At 36.5% G+C, this 16,396-nt stretch overlaps 1 long non-coding RNA gene across 1 annotated transcript in view; it reads left to right on the top strand.

The window, feature by feature from the left end:
* The window catches only part of LOC129532135 (uncharacterized), a 101,834-nt gene that overhangs the window by 14,193 nt on the left and 71,245 nt on the right, over positions 1–16,396 (top strand). The gene's annotated exons all lie outside the window — the stretch shown is intronic.

Below are 16,396 nucleotides of genomic sequence, written 5' to 3'. Positions count from 1 at the left end.
GTAATATAAATCCACAAAAGATTTGTTTCAACTGATTTTAGAATATATATTTTTTGACTGTATATGCTTAGTGCAGTGCATTCTAAGAATAAAAAGAACTGTAAAGATAAATCGAACTTTTTTTGGTTGTTTAGTCTTTTAAAATTTCTTGTTTTGTGATAATTGTAGATTCACTTGCAGTTTGTAAGAAATACAGATTCTTCCTTTACGTAGTTTCCCTCTACAGTAATATTTTGCCTAACTATAGAACAATGTCACAAGCAGGAAATTGATTTTGATACAATCTATTGACTTTGCTCAAATTTCATCCGTTTTACATGCGTGTGTGTATTCTGTGATTTTATCATGTGTACATTCATGTGACCACCACAGTCAAGATACAGAAGAGTTTCATCACGAGATTCAATTATTCTACTTCCTTATAGTCAAAGTTATTTGCCTTCCTTGACATCAAATCTGTCCTCCATCTCTGATTTTGTTCTTTTTTTTTTTTAAATACTTTAAGTTTTAGGGTACATGTGCACAACGTGCAGGTTTGTTACATATGTATACATGTGCCATGTTGGTGTGCTGCACCCATTAACTCATCATTTAACATTAGGTATATCTCCTAACGCTATCCCTCCCCCCTCCCCCCACCCCACAATAGGCCCCGGTGATTTTGTTCTTTCAAAAATGTTATGTAAAATTTCGGGCCGGGCGTGGTGGCTCACACCTGTAATCCCTGCACTTTGGGAGGTCAAGGCAAGTGGATTATCTGAGGTCAGGAGTTTGAGACCAGCCTGGCCAACACAGTGAAACCCCATCTCTACTAAAAAAAAAAAAAAATAAATACAAAAATTAGCCAGGTGTGGTGGCACACTCACCTGTAATCCCAGTTACTCAGGAGCCTGAGGCAGGAGAATCGCTTGAACCCAGGAGGCAGAGGTTGCAGTGAGCCAAGATTGCATCACTGCACTCCAGCCTGGGCAACAAGAGTGAAACTCCGTCTCAAAAAATAATAGTTTTATAAAATGAAACTTTTGAAATACTTCAAGACTTTGCATAATTCCCTTGAACTTTATCTAAACTGTTTCATGTTATCAATAGTTCCTTTTTATTGCTGAGTAGTATTTCAAAGTATAGATGTCCCACAGTTTGCCTATTCACCTGTTTAAGGACACCTAAGTGGTTTCTATTTTTTAGATTCACAAACAAAGCTGATATAAACATTCATGTGCAGGTTTGGGGGTAGACGTACATTTTCATTTCTCTGGAATAAATTTCAGGAATACAACTAGGAATACAACTGGGCAATATGGTAAATATGTTTAGTTTTATAAGAAACTGCCATACTCATTTCCAGACTGGCTATATCATTTTATATTCCTACTAATAATGTATGATTGATCCAGTTTCTCACATTCTTTCTAGCATTAGATATTCATCACTATTTTTATTTAATTTTTAACCATTCTATTAGGTGTGTAGTGGTAGGTAGCTTGTTGTTTTATGTGCACTTCCCTAATGGTTAATGATATTGAACTTTTCATGTGATCATTTGCCATCTATACATCCTCTTCAGTAAATGTCTCTTTATGTCTTTTGCCCATTTTATAACTCAACTATTTTATTTGCATTTTACTGTTGAGTTTTTTGTTTTGTTTTGTTTTGTTGTTCTTGTTGTTTTTGAGAGAGAATCTCACTCTGTCACCCAGGCTGGAGTGCAGTGGCGCGATCTCTGCTCACTGCAAGCTCTGCCTCCCGGGTTCAAGCCATTCTCCTGCCTCAGCCTCCTGAGTAGCTGGGACTACAGGCGCCCGCCACCACACCTGGCTAATTTTTTTTTGTATTTTTAGTAGAGACGGGGTTTCACCGTGTTAGCCAGGATGGTCTCGATTTCCTGACCTCGTGATCCGCCTGCCTTGGCCTCCCAAAGTGCTGGGATCACAGGCGTGAGCCACTGTGCCCGGCCTTATGGTTGAGTTTTGAGAGTTCTTTATATATTCTAGCTACAAGTCCTTTGTTGAATATATGGTTTATAAATATTTTCTGTTTGTAACTAATCTTTTTATCCTTTTTACAAGATCTTTTGGAAAGCAAAAGTTTTAAATTTTGATGTGATACCTTTTTTCTTTTATAAATTGTAATTTATTGTCAAATGTAAGTACTCGTAGCCCTAAGGACTAAAGATTTTATTTCATTTTCTAAAGTTTTATAGTTTTATACTTTAAATTTAAACCTGGGATTCATTTTGAGTTTAGTTTTGTATAAGGTGTGAGGTTTATGTCTACTTTCTTTGTGCTTTTTTAAACCTATGAATGTCCAATCGCTCCAATAAGAGACTAGCCTTTCTCTATTGAATTACCTTTGTACCTTTGTCAAAAATCAGTTGGATATATTTGTGTGGCTTTATTTTTGGGTTTTCTATTCTGTTTCATTGATCTGTGTGTCTGTTTCTCTGCCAATACCATGCTGTTTCGATTACTATAGCTATATAGTTAGCCCTACTTTTGAGTAAAGTGATTCTTCCCACTTTATGCTTATTTTTCAAAATTATTCAAGCTAGTGTAGGTCCTGTGCCTTTCTACAATAATTTTAGAATGAGTTTGGCTATGTCTACACAAAACTTTATTGGATAGTAGTTTAACTTTTAAAAGGTAATATTGCTATTTTTATATTGATACTCTTTATACTGTTGAATGAAACAAATGTTAATATAACAACAAAAAGAAATACTTTCGTGTAAGTTGGAATATATACACGAATAAAATAAAAGGAGGGAAACATATTGAAATTGTATATCAAATATAAAGTCATTAATTTATATATCTGTGTCCACTGAAATTGCTTAGAAGCAATTTCACCCTAGTAACAATGATGTTTTGTAGCACTAGGGTTGTGTCCTCTAATACTATTTCCCTCCTTGGAGAAATGGCTGATTTGAAATGTGCGTCAAGGAAAGTACAAGGTGGTCCTAGGGCATGTAATTATACTGTAAATGAAAGAGGATTCAAAGATTGATAGTGTCATGTCAAAGAACACAGGAGCCAGCTCAAAGGAACTCCCAATGGCCAAAATTGTCAATATGCATAAGAGGATGAGTATTACAATTGTTGAAATTATATTCTGCAAAAATCATTGAGACTGAATGATTAGGAAAACCAAAGAAATTCATTTGTCAGCATTCAAAGCTGTTATTTAACTTTTTTACTTTAAAAAATGGAAATCAAAAGAAAAGATTTAAGCATGGTTTTTTCTGCCTTTGCTGTGGTACTTGAATTTTAGGTTTAAGAAATAGCCTCACTTTAAAAAATTATTATTTTTCAATCTTTATTAGAATTATTGACTTGAGCGATGATGAACAATGGTGTTAAAACCACTGGTTGAAAGACTGATGGAGAGATGAACATTTGTGTGGTGCATGTGGCAGGCAGTGTAATGCCTTCCCTCCCCTCCAAAAGATGTTCACATCCTAATCTCTGACTCCTATTGAAATAATGCACTTAAAGCATGAAAGTTGTCTTTCATGGTGAAAGAGACTTTGCAGACTTAAGGGGACTTATAAGAAGAAGGTTAAGTGAGTTGGAGTAAAAGGTATGACGACAAGAGCAGAAGTCAGAGTGATGCAGGTTCATGAGCCAAGGAAGGCAGGCAGCTTCTAGAAGCTGCAAATACAAGGGATATATTCTCCCCTAGACCCTTAGCTCTGCTGATTCATTTGGAATTCTGATCTCCAAACTGTATGATAATGGATTATTGTCATTTTAAACCACTAAGTTTGTGATAATTTGTTACAGCAGCAATAGAAATCGAATACAGTGTTAAACCAACTAGCTCACTTTCTTCAGTTAGACAATGGAGGTATCAGGTGGTCATTACCTTAACTCAGTGTTCAGTTTTAACCACGACTTGAATTTGACCAAGTTCTTAGACTTAAAATTAACTAGAAATATACGGGCTAGAGAAACAGGCTAACGACACTGACAAATTCAGGAGGTGTAAGATAATTGGTCCAATTTCTTCAAGTGGGACAGGAAGAAAAAATAAAGTTGCCATTAACTGCAGTTGGGAAGACAAAGGACAGAGCCAGGTTTTGGAAAGTCAGCAAGGAAGATATTTTAGACATGTTAAGTTTTTGATATATTTAATAAGATATCCAAATGGATATGGCAATAGATAGTTGTATATGTGAATCGGGAATCCAGAGAAAAGGCCTGGGGCCGTCTAGGAGTCATCAGTGCATAGATAGTATTTAAAACGATGAAAAAAGATGTGATCAAGAAGAAAAAGTGAAAATTCATAAGAGAAAATGTCTAAGGGCAGATTATTGTGATCTTCCAACATTAACAAATCCTGAAATAAGATGGAAAACAGAAGAGACTGAGAATTTGCCAGTAATATAGCAGGACATCTAAGATTGTGATGTTCAGAAAAACCAAATGTAAGAAATGTTAAATCGGAGAGGGAGTGATAAAATGTCAAATCTGTAACAAAATGGAGCACAGTACATGTATCTTTGCAACATGCGTTTTACTTATCTTTGTGAGATTCATTCAGAATGATATGTTAATTCTAGTTTATTTTCAGTGTTTTAAAATCCTTTGTGTGAGTGTTCCTCAACTTATGTATCCATTTTCCATTGCTGACTATTTCCTATTTTAAGAATGCTCCACGAACATTCTTGTAACATGTCTCATTTTGTGTATGTATGTTTCGTGTATGAAAATTTCCAGACCATACATAGGAGAGGAAGGAATTACAGGGTCATGGAGCACAACATTTAACCTAAATATGTATTGCCAATTGATTTTCACAGTAGTAATATGAATTTACATTCCCAAAGCAGTATATGAGAGTTTTTTGTCCTTCACTAATTTTGTCAGACTTTAAAATTTTTGCCAAGTTGAGAGACCTGCAATGGAATCTGATATTTTCAATTTGTTTTTGTTTTTGTTTGTTGTTGGTGGTGGTGGCGGTTTTTTTACTAGTGAGTTTGGATACTCTTTTCATATTTGGATTTCCTCTGCCAGGTTCTAACTACTAGTCTGTTTTGTTCATGTTTCCATTTGGTTGTGTTTTGAAAACTGCCTTGTAGGCTGGGCGTGGTGGCTCACACCTGCAATCCTAGCACTTTGGGAGGCTGAGGCAGGCAGATCACGAAGTCAGGAGTTCAAGACCAGCCTGGCCAACATGGTGAAACCCCGTTTCTACTAAAAATACAAAAATTTGCCAGGCATGGTGATGCACACTGTAATCCTACCTACTTAAGAGGTTGAGGCAGGAGAATTGCATGAACCCGGGAGGCACATGTTACAGTGAGTTGAGATCGCGCCACTGCACTCCAGCCTGGGCGACAGAGCAAGACTCTGTCTTGGTGGGGCCAGTGGGGGGGGTGCTGCCTTGTAGGCGATATTTATAAGATATTTACATATTCTTGATATTAATCACTTGTCAAATATATGTGTTGCAAATATCTCCTCCTTAGGGTCTCAACTACAGCTACTCATTTTGCTTTTTATAGGGTCATATTATAAACAAAAATTTAAAATTTCTGTATAGTTGAAATATTTGTTATTTTCTTCTATTTCTGTGTCTGCACTTAGAAAATGTTACTAGCAATTGTGACTATCTTACGTGATGATTCAGTGAAATATTGCATGTGAAGTACTTAGTCATAAATGCTAACTAAGTATTTGGCTCAAGATGAGACCCCAATAACTATTTGGTGTTACTATTGTATACTTTATTATGCAAAGCACTATTGAGTGAAAGAAAAATAATTTTATGTCTGGGACATGAGAATGAAACGACTGAATCAATATACAATTCTAAGTCATATCTCAGCCTCCAGATATGTGGGACTATTTCTGGACTTTCTGGTGTGCTCCAACATCACCCTCGTTTAATGATTAACTTAATGTAGTCATATGATAAATCTTGATATTTGATAGAGGAAATTGTCTCACCTTGATAAATTTTTTTTCAATTATTTTTCCCCTCAACACTGTCTTTGAAATTTGTGTCCTTTTGCCTTTCCATATAAACTTTAAAAATAAAAATGTTCATTTCTTTGGGGGGAACCCCTTAGAGAACAAAATGGTTTACATACTAAAGATGGAAAGCCATGTATTCATTCTAATACGTACACAAATCAATACCCACTACTGCAATTTTAGCTATGGATTAGGCAGAAATGATGAACATTAAGGACAATCATGTTGGAGGGAAGAATTTTAAATTTCTCTGAAGTTATTAAGTTGCCATAATGCAATTAGTTTTTGTTGTTGCTGTTAATCCAGGTATAGTTAGATAAACCTGGAAAGATCAAGCATATAATAGTCACACCATTCAAAAGATCTTGCAAAACTATTGTTTGATTTTTTATGTCAGGCAAGTGACCTATTTAGGCAAACTGATTTTAAGATATTTCATAATTGTTAAATCATTAATATTATATAAAATGTGTTATTTTAGTGCAATATAGTCAATTTAGTTTTATGTATAAACAATATATCTTTTGTGACACTAACATTAAGGAAAAAAACTCAAGCCTCAGTACTGAACTTTGATAACCCTTCAGATTTTGTGGAGGAAATTGTGATTCATTCTTTTCATGCATATCATTTAGAGGGTTAGAACACTACATAGAATTTTGAAATATAATTAATATGAAACATTAGCCTGTCAGCTAATGGTTGATCATTTTTGCTTAATTTGTTTTTGTGACACTTTACAAAGAGTATTAAATATGTTAAAAATACTTTTCAAAATTTTTCTCTTACCATATTATAGAAGACAAGCTGATCTTTAAATGGAAGCAGACATTAATTTTTCGTTCAGCATCTGTATTCTGCAACCATTTTTATTTTGAATGTAAATCCACTATTAGGCTTAGTTTTTTTAAACAACTTTACTGAGGTACAATTTGCATACAATGAACAATACATATTGAAAGTATACAATTCAATAAATTTTGACACATGTATACACATGTCACCACTATAACCAGGACACTGTACATTTCCGTCACCTCCAAAAGTTTCTTTGTGCCTTTTTGCAATCCCTTCATCTCTCCGTCTCTGTCCCCAGGTGACTATTGATTTGAGATGCGCCCCAGCATTATGAAGGTTATTTGTGGCAGTCCACTCCAGGGTGGGGCTGATGGTTGGGAATGCTGTAATAAAATGAGCTATCTTGTGACAATAGGAGTGATAGGATCCAAAATTACATAGACATAAGGGCAGCACAACTATCTAAAGCATGTTGGGTACAATTATCATAATGAGGTAGCAAAGTCAAAAATTGCAGCCAGAGGAGGCCTGGCCTGAAGAGAACTAGGGGATGAAAAATAAGATTTGGTAAGATGTGCAGCCTATGGGTTAAAATCCATTGTAGATAGATGGTCAAGTAGATGTCTCTGAAACTGCCCACATAGCCAAGATAGTATCTCATTTGAGAGGCAGAGAAGTACAGGAGAACAGAGAAGTGGCAGAGATCAGTGCAAGCACCTTAAAGACTAAAAGAATGCATAGTTCCCATCATATATCTTTCAATTCACCAGTCTTGCCCAAGCAAAAATCAAACAGATCCTGTAAATGGCAATGGAGCCCCAAAACTCAACCAAGCAGTTGCTCCAATGGCTACTGTTTTGTCAGATGTGGTTAGATGTCTGCTGGAGGCATGCAGTATGTAGGTGTTGATCTACTAAACACATTCTTTCTCATGCTTATCAAGGAAAAAGACAGAAGCCATTTTCATTTGTGGGTAATGGACAAAATCTGTTAGGTTATAGTCTGAAGAGATTTGGACTGCCTGGATGTTCTGCGGAACATCACTTTAGTATATTGTGTCAACGACATTGGGTTAACTGAATCAGATGAATAAGAAATGGCAAGTATGTTGGAAGGCTTTATAATCCATATATTTTTCAGAGGGTGGGAGATAAGCCCTGTAGAGATTCAAGTTCCTGCCACATCAGTGAAGTTGTTAGGGATCCAGTAGGTGTATCACGCTGGGATTTTTCTTCAAAAGAAAAGGACAAATTATTGCATTTTTAACCTCTTATTTCTAAATCATAAACACAATGCCTGCTAGGAACTTGGGACTATTTCTTTGACTTGTTTATCGCATGACATTGAGAGCTGTCTACTTTGAGTTGTCCTTGAGCAGGAAAGAGCTTGCATCAGCTCTGGTCTGTGATGCTCACAGCCCTGTCCCTTGGGCTGTACAACCCAGTGAACACGAGGGTATTACAGCTTTCTGTGGTGGGAAAAGACACCGTATAGAGTTTATGCCAAGCTTCAATAGGAGAATCAAAATATAGATATTTAAGATTTTGAAGAAGGCCGTGTCATTTTCAGCAGAGAATTGTACAGCTGGCCATAGGAACTTCCCTTCACCCCCGTATAGATATGGATGTGGGAAGAGTGAGAGGTGCTGGTAGGAGCAAATATGTACATCATTTTCCGACTCTGTTCAGGGAAATGGCATTGGGAGCTGCAAATCAACTGTGGTCAGAGTATTTACATCAGAGAAATAAATTAGAGCATTATTTTATCCAGATGGCCAGTTTTTAAATATTACCCACATATCACTGGACATAGAAGTTTGAGCCACCTGCCTGTATTTTCTGACCCTTCTCATACCCCATCAGTCCTCTATGTCCCACTTCCTTTATATGACGGATTACTGCTGGGCCTACTGACCCCATGACTTGTGAGTCTAATAGAACCAAGGTCATGGTAGGCCACTCAGGCTACACAGTCTTTGATGCCCTGTGATCAGGTACTTCATCCCTATCAGGCCCTATTCGCTAGTGGTGCATAGAGGACTGGGCATAAATAGAGCCAGAAGGAACTTTACAGAAAAAGAGATACAGCAATGGGACTTCAATTATGAATGTATTTGTTCTATCACATATCATACTACCTAGAAGCTGCTATCCTGACACAATGATGAAACATCTGTTTGAAGTTGCAGCCAAGCAGCCAGATTGAGATGAAACCCTGCACATATAGATGCTGTGAAAGAAAAATTAATCTCAGGACCTCAAACTCACTAAGCCAAAGGGAAAAGTCAGACTGAGAAATGGGTCACACAAACCTGCCTCCCATTTGGTTCCTAAATAAGATAGCTACATAGATTTAAAAAAGAAAAGCTTACAGGCCTTCCTCATAATTTGCCTATGAAAAAATTTCTTCTGGGCCCCAAGATCTTTACCCTAAAACAGTTCTGCTGAGTTTCACCCTGACAATGTAAATTGATAGGTTGTCTTGGCAGGTGTGGGACCAAGGACAGAACCAAAAAGTTATCCTTCTGCTCACTGGAGACAAATGCATATCTCACTGTTTTCTCCTCCCTATTTTTTTTTTAATCTTACATAAAAATGAATATTCACTGAGCAGGAGACGAACGCATTAATAACTATTCCTCTACCCCTTCTTATACGTAAAATGTGTATTTAGTGAACATTGATCAAAGACTTAAAATAATGCAATTGCTTGCTGCTTTTACTTTGTTATTATTTACTTATTTATTTGACAGAGTCTCGCTCTGTCGCACAGGCTGGAGCACAGTGGCACGATCTCGGCTCACTGCAACTTCTGCCTCCTGGGTTCAGTTGATTCTCCTGCCTCAGACTCCTGAGTAGCTGGGATTGCTGGTGCCTGCCGCCAAGCCCGGCTAATTATTGTGTTTTTAGTAGAGATGGGGTTTCACCATATTGGCCAGGCTGGTCTCGAACTCTTGACCTCAGGTGTTCTGCCCACGTTGGCCTTCCAAAGTGTTGGGATTAAGGTGTGAGCCACCATGCCTGGCCTGCTTGCTTCTTTTATATACCCTCCCTTTAAAATTTTTTCCTTCTTCCTCTTTTCCCCAATACCTGTTCTTTTCCCTTTAAACATTGAGTTCCCCAGACCCTCTTCAGAGAAAAAAAAAAAAAAAAAAAGCAAGGACCATAGATTTTTTCCTGTGGTTCTGTATTCTTTTTCCTGAGTGTATCTTTAACCTTGGCAAATGAACCTCTTAAAGTGATTAAGACTCACTTTGGTCATTTTCTTTTATTTACAGTGCCATGCTCTAGGATGCAACTGCAGAATGCAGTATATGCCCACTTTTTATGATCATTTTTTAGGGCTGTGTCCAATAGTTACTATACAAGGGTTCTAAAGGAGTGGGGATAAGAGTGGTCCACATCCCATCATTATCTGTGACCCACTGGAAGAATCCGTGCTTCCTATCCATGTGACTTTTGCTTCTGTGGATACAGAGGTTCTGCCTTGTTGAGGAGGAATGCCCCTATCAGGGAACACACTGTAAGGGCTTATCAGTGTTTATGCTCTGACTGTTCTATGGTAAATTTGGGCTTCTTGGGCCAAGAGAACAGGAACAAAGAAATGAATTTTACCATCCTGGTAGGAGTAAATAACCACAATTATCAGGAGGATATAGGGCTTGCCTCCTTCTACTACTATGATATTGGGGATTAAGTTTCAATATTTGAATTTTCATGGGCACACAAACATTTAGACCACAGCAGCAGCTTTGGCCAAACATTTTGTTAGATTAATTCATGTTGTTGAATGCAGCAGTAGTTTTTGATTAATGTGTTATATTGCATTGCATAAATACACTGCAGTTTATTCATCCATTCCACTATAGATGGGCATTTGAGTTGTTTCTAATTTTTGGCTATAATGAATAAAGCTATGAACATTCTTGAACATGTCTTTAGGTACACATACTGTTTCTTTCTGTTGGGTACCCAGGAGTAAAACCACCTTTGCGAAAATTATGGCAGTGGGGGAGATCTGATCTAGCTAACCCTTTTCTTGCCTTTACCCTTCAAGCTGCCTTTATTCCTGGGATTAAGTCAAACTAACTTTGGGAGACATTTAGTTTATACTTCAATTAGTCCTTCTCCAAAACTCAGTTACCTTTGCTAAGCTAATGAGAGACCACCAGGCTAGGAGGATAGAGGAGCCTGAATTCTCCTAAGGCAGCAGTCCCCAACCTTTTTGGTACCAGGAACTGGTTTTGTGTGGAAGACAGTTTTTCCACAGATGGGGGGGTTAGGGGGTGTGGGTAGTTTTAGGATGATTGAAGGGTATTACATTTATTGTACACTTTCTATTATTATTACATTGTAATATATAATGAAGTAATTATACAACTCACCATAATGTAGAATCAGTGTGAGCCTTGAGCTTGTTTTCCTGCAACTAAATGATCCCATCCAGGGGTGATAGGAGACAGTAACAGATCATCAGGCATTAGATTCTCGTAAGGAACAGGCAACCTAGATCCTTCACATGTGCAGTTCACAATAGGATTCATGCTTCTATGAGAATCTAATGCTGCTGCTGATCTGACAGGAGGCAGAGCTCAGGCAGTAATACAATGATGGGGAGCCACTGTAAATACAAATGAAGCTTCACTTGCTTGCCTGTGCTCAACTCCTGCTGTGAGGCCCAGTTTTTAACAGCCTGTGGAATGGTACCAGTCTGTGGCCCAGGGGTTTGGGGACACCTGTGCTTAGGTGTAGACATAAAGGATTGCCAGCCATTATTCCAGAGGTCACAAGATACGCAACTTCCTCAATTAATCCTGCAGATAATGTCACTATTGTAACACCAAAGATTGACCTTTTGAGATATCTTTTGAGGTTTTTTGCATGCCTGATGACCAATGGCTTTACCTGTACCCATCCACCACTCCTGTGGACCCAACCAGAAGTGACTCAAGCAACAGGACAGTTTTGATTCTCTATGATTTCTTTTATTTTTTTTTTTTGGTAATTTTTTACTTCCATAGGTTATTAGGGAACAGTTGGTGTTTGGTTACATAAGTAAGTTCTTTAGTGGTATTGGTGAGATTTTGGTGCAGCCATCACCTAAGCAGTATGATTTCCTCTCTGACTCGACCAATCAGCGTTTACCATACCCTAGCCCTCTGCCCATCAAACTGTCATCGAAAAACCCCTAACCTTCAGGCTTTTGAAATTGATTTGCATAATGACTCCATCTCCCATACAATGTGGCCTGCCTCTGGTCAATTAAACTCTTTACTGCAATGCTATGGTCTCTATGAATTAATTTTCTTTGTGTAGCAGGCAGGAAGAAGCTGTCAGGCAATTACAGGAGTGGAAATGCTATTTAGCTTTAGTAGATACGGCAAATAGTTTTCAAAGTAATTTCCAACCCCACCAACAATGTCAAAGACTTACTTGTTCTCCCTAGTCACCTACATGTAGGAGTGTCAGTCTTTATATCAATACTTAGCACAGTTCAAATGATGCAAATTTGTAAAAGTTTAAATGGATTTAAACTTTACAAGAGTTTAAATCCATTTTCCTTCTATAATTTGTCCTAATGTTTTCATGTAATTTGTATGTTACAAACCCCAAGAGACATTACTTTTTGTTTTAAACAGTAAATATTCATTTTTATTCTACTCACATAACCATCCTTTGCATTCTTTGCATCCTTTTCTAGTAGTTGCCTATTTCTACCTGTGAGGATTTACCTTTAGCCTAAAGAACTCTTTAGTACATCTTGCAGAACAAGTCTGCTAGTGAAAAATTCAAATTCACCCAGATTTTGTTTTCCTAAAATCATCCTTATTTTATCTTCATTTTAGGCATATATGTATGTATTTAATATGGATAGCATTTTAAATATATAACTCACATACTATAAAATTCACTCCTTCCAAATGTACAACTGAGTGGGTTTTAGTATATTCACAAGATTGCACAACCACTACCACTGATTCCAGAGCACTTTCTTCACTCCAAATGAAACCCTATACCCATTAGCAGTAACTGCCCATTCTGCCAACCTTCTGCCCTGGTAACCACTAATCCTCTGTCACTTGAATTTATCAACTCTGGACATTTCACATAAATGGAATCATATATTATGTGGCATTTTTTGTCTGATTTATTTCACTTAGCATAATGTTTTCGTAATCAAGTCTGCATTTCTAACGTGGCCGTTGAGGTCTCTGCTTGGTTAGCTTGGTGGTCAACTAATGATTGAACAGATGATTCCTTAAATACAAGGGTAAATCCAAAACTTCTGTCTTTACTGAGAGGCGCTCTCTATGTGTATGAGCACATTTTTAACAGGTAGTGTTCAACTCTGCCTTAGCCTTTGCTTTGTGATTCCACAGAGCCCCCAGATCTGCCATGAGTGGTGGGAGCATAGGGCTTGCTGAGATGTTTTCTGAGCATGCAAATAGTCCTGAATATGTACACAGCCCTACACATGTGTATGTCCTTCTGGAGTTCCAGGTATATGTCTGGACTCTAGAAGCCCCCATATAGACATCTCTTTCCTCAGCTTTTTCTTTTAAGCTTTTTGGTTAGCATATAGTTTGCCCCAACTATACGCAGCACCTTAGGAAATGACTAGACAGTTCAAATAATGACAATTTGTCTGTTAAAGCAAAGTTTTTTCTTTCAATGAAGTCCTATTAATCATTTTTTCTTTCATGGTTCCCAAGAATTTTTTTCTATTCCAACTTATGAAGATACTCAGCTATGTCTTTTTTTTCTATGCAATTAACAGTTTTGACTTTTGTATTTAATTATATGATCCATTTTGATTTAACATTTTTTATGAAATAAGGCAGTTTTGAGACTAATTTTCTTTTTTATGGAAATCTGGTTGTTCCAGAACCATTTATTTATCCTACTATTCTTCCCCCATGGAAACGCTTTTGCACTTTGTGAAATATCAACTAAACTTTTATGTTAGTGGGTCTAGTTCCTCTTACTTTCTGATATCTATAAGTCTAACCCTTATGTGAATAGAAGACTTTATTGATTACTGTAACCTTAGAAAAATTCTTGAAATTAGAAAGTATGCCCATTCCTACTTTGTTCATTTAAAAAAAAAATAGTTTGGCAGCTCTAAGCCCTTCATATTTCCATATTTGACACTAACATCAATTTTTTACAAAAATGCCTATTGAAATTTTGATTGAGATGGTATTGAATCTTTACATCAATTTGACCAGAACTTTTATCATAGCAATATTGTCTTTTAATCCTTGACCCTCCATTTATTAAGGCCTTTAATGTTTCTCAGCAGTGCTTTATAGATTTCAGTAAAAAGCTCTTGTAGTTTATTAAATTTGTTCTTAAATAGTTTTTTGGGTTTTGCAGAAATTTTTTTAAATTTCAATTTACAAATGTTTATTGCTAATATATACAACTATAGTGGATTTTAAAATGTTGAACTTTGTATCTCACAGACTTTCTAACTTTATTAGTTCCAGTAATTTTCTGCATAGTTTATCATACCTCTGATGAGTTAAGACAATTTTAATTTTCCTTTTCCATTTTTTTTCTTGCCATATTGCACTAACTGTGGCTTTTAGTATAATGTTGAATGGACGTGGTGGGAGCAAATTTGAACTTGGGGAGAGCAATCTTGTCTCAGTTTTAAAGGGAAACATTCAGTATTTCTCTCTGAAGTGTGATATTAGGTATAATCTTTTTGTGGATGCTTTTTTAAAAAATCAGATTGAGAAAATTCCTTTTATTCTTGGATGTTGAGTGTTTTTATTAAGATAAACATACATACCTACCTACATACACACACATGTATTTCATAACATAGAGCTCTTTTATAATGAAGTATTGATGGTCTTGAAGGATACAACAAACATACCAGTGTGGAAATTTTAAAATATTTTTTCTTGCTTACAAAGTAATGCAAACTCATACAAACTCCAAATGATACAGAAATGAAGCAAAAAGTGAAAGTTTCCCATAATTTGGGTACACTTAGTTATGAAGGAAATGTGTGAGATATCTACTGGACACATAATGACTTTTCATTTTTATTGTGTCATTTAAACATAGCTTTAAAATGATTGTATCAAAACAGCTATGTCAATGTATTTGCATTAGAATATCCTTTTTATTCTTATGAGGTATTCTTTTCTAGTTGATTCACAGCATATTTTTGCATGTGAAGCACTCTGAAAAGTCTTGTAGCAGATAAATTTATTTTTGTTTACAAATGAATTGCTGTCCTAAAATTTTTTTCACCTAATTTCTGTAATATCTTATGAAATTAGTATTCTATAAGATAGTCTTTAATGTAGACCAAATGAATTGCTGTCCAAGGATTTTTTCATCTAAGTTTTATAATATCTTATAGAATATTATAAATTCTTATAGAATATTACAAAATTTAGATGAAAAAATCTTTGGACAGAAATTCATTTGGTGTATATTAAATGCTGTCTTCTAGAATCTTATAGAATATCTTATAAAATATTACAGAAATTAGATGAAAAAAATCTTTGGACAGCTATTCATTTGGGGAATAGAATTATTTTTCTGTAAGACAGTATTTGGGCCAGGCACAGTGGTTCATGCCTGTAATCCCAGCACGTTGGGGGTCTGAGGCAGGTGGATCACTTGAGGTCAGGAGTTCGAGACTAGCCTGGCTAACATGGCAAAACCTCATCTCTACTAAAAATACAAAAATTAGCTAGGCCTGGTGGTACACGGCTGTAATCCCAGTTACTCAGGAGGCTGAGGCAGGAGAATCACTTGAACCCCCGGGAGGCAGAGGTTGCCGTGACCCGAGATCATGCCACTGCATTCCAGGCTGGGCAATGGAGCAAGACCCCATCTCAAAACAAAAACAGTCTTTGATATACACCAAGTGAATTGCTGCCCAAAGATTTGTTTACCTAATTTTTGTAATATCTTATGGAAATAATATTCTCTACGACAGTCTTTAATATACCCAAAATGAATTGCTGTCCAAAGATTTTTTCACCTAATTTTTGTAATATGCAATTAATATTCTATAAAACAGTCTTTGATATACATTGATACTTACTTTCTGTTTTTATATGTATCCTGTTAACATTATTATTAAATGGAACGTGTCTTAGTTCATTTTTTATTGCTGTAACAGAATAATACAGACTGGGTAATTTCATAAATAAGAGATTTGTTCAGTTCATTGTTCTAGAGGCTGGGAAGATCAAGAGTATGGCACTGGCATCTGGTGAAGGCCTTCATGCTAAGATATAATATGGCAAAAGGGAAAGTGTATAAGACTGAGAGAAAGGCATCAGGGGCAGGATTAATTTTTTTGATAATCCACTGTTGAGATAATTAATGTGCGCCTGTGATAATGGCATTAGTCTGTCCATGAGGGCTCCACCCTCATGACCTAATCACCTCTTATTAGCCTTTACCTCACAACACTGTTGCATTGGGAATTAAGTTTCTAACCCATGAACTTTTGGAGGACACATTCAAACCACAGAAACTAGTTAAACTAATCTGAGACTTACTGTCTAGGGTAGTCAGCAAGTAAAATAAATTGCAAACAGGATGGCTGACACTTGTGCTTACAATTCACTGCTGTGTTAGTTTGCTAGG

This window comes from Gorilla gorilla, chromosome 11 (assembly GCF_029281585.2).
Source record: "Gorilla gorilla gorilla isolate KB3781 chromosome 11, NHGRI_mGorGor1-v2.1_pri, whole genome shotgun sequence".
Classification (NCBI taxonomy): domain Eukaryota; kingdom Metazoa; phylum Chordata; class Mammalia; order Primates; family Hominidae; genus Gorilla; species Gorilla gorilla.
The sequence above is the reverse complement of the archived record's forward strand: the minus strand, read 5'-3'. Positions and strand labels throughout refer to the sequence as shown.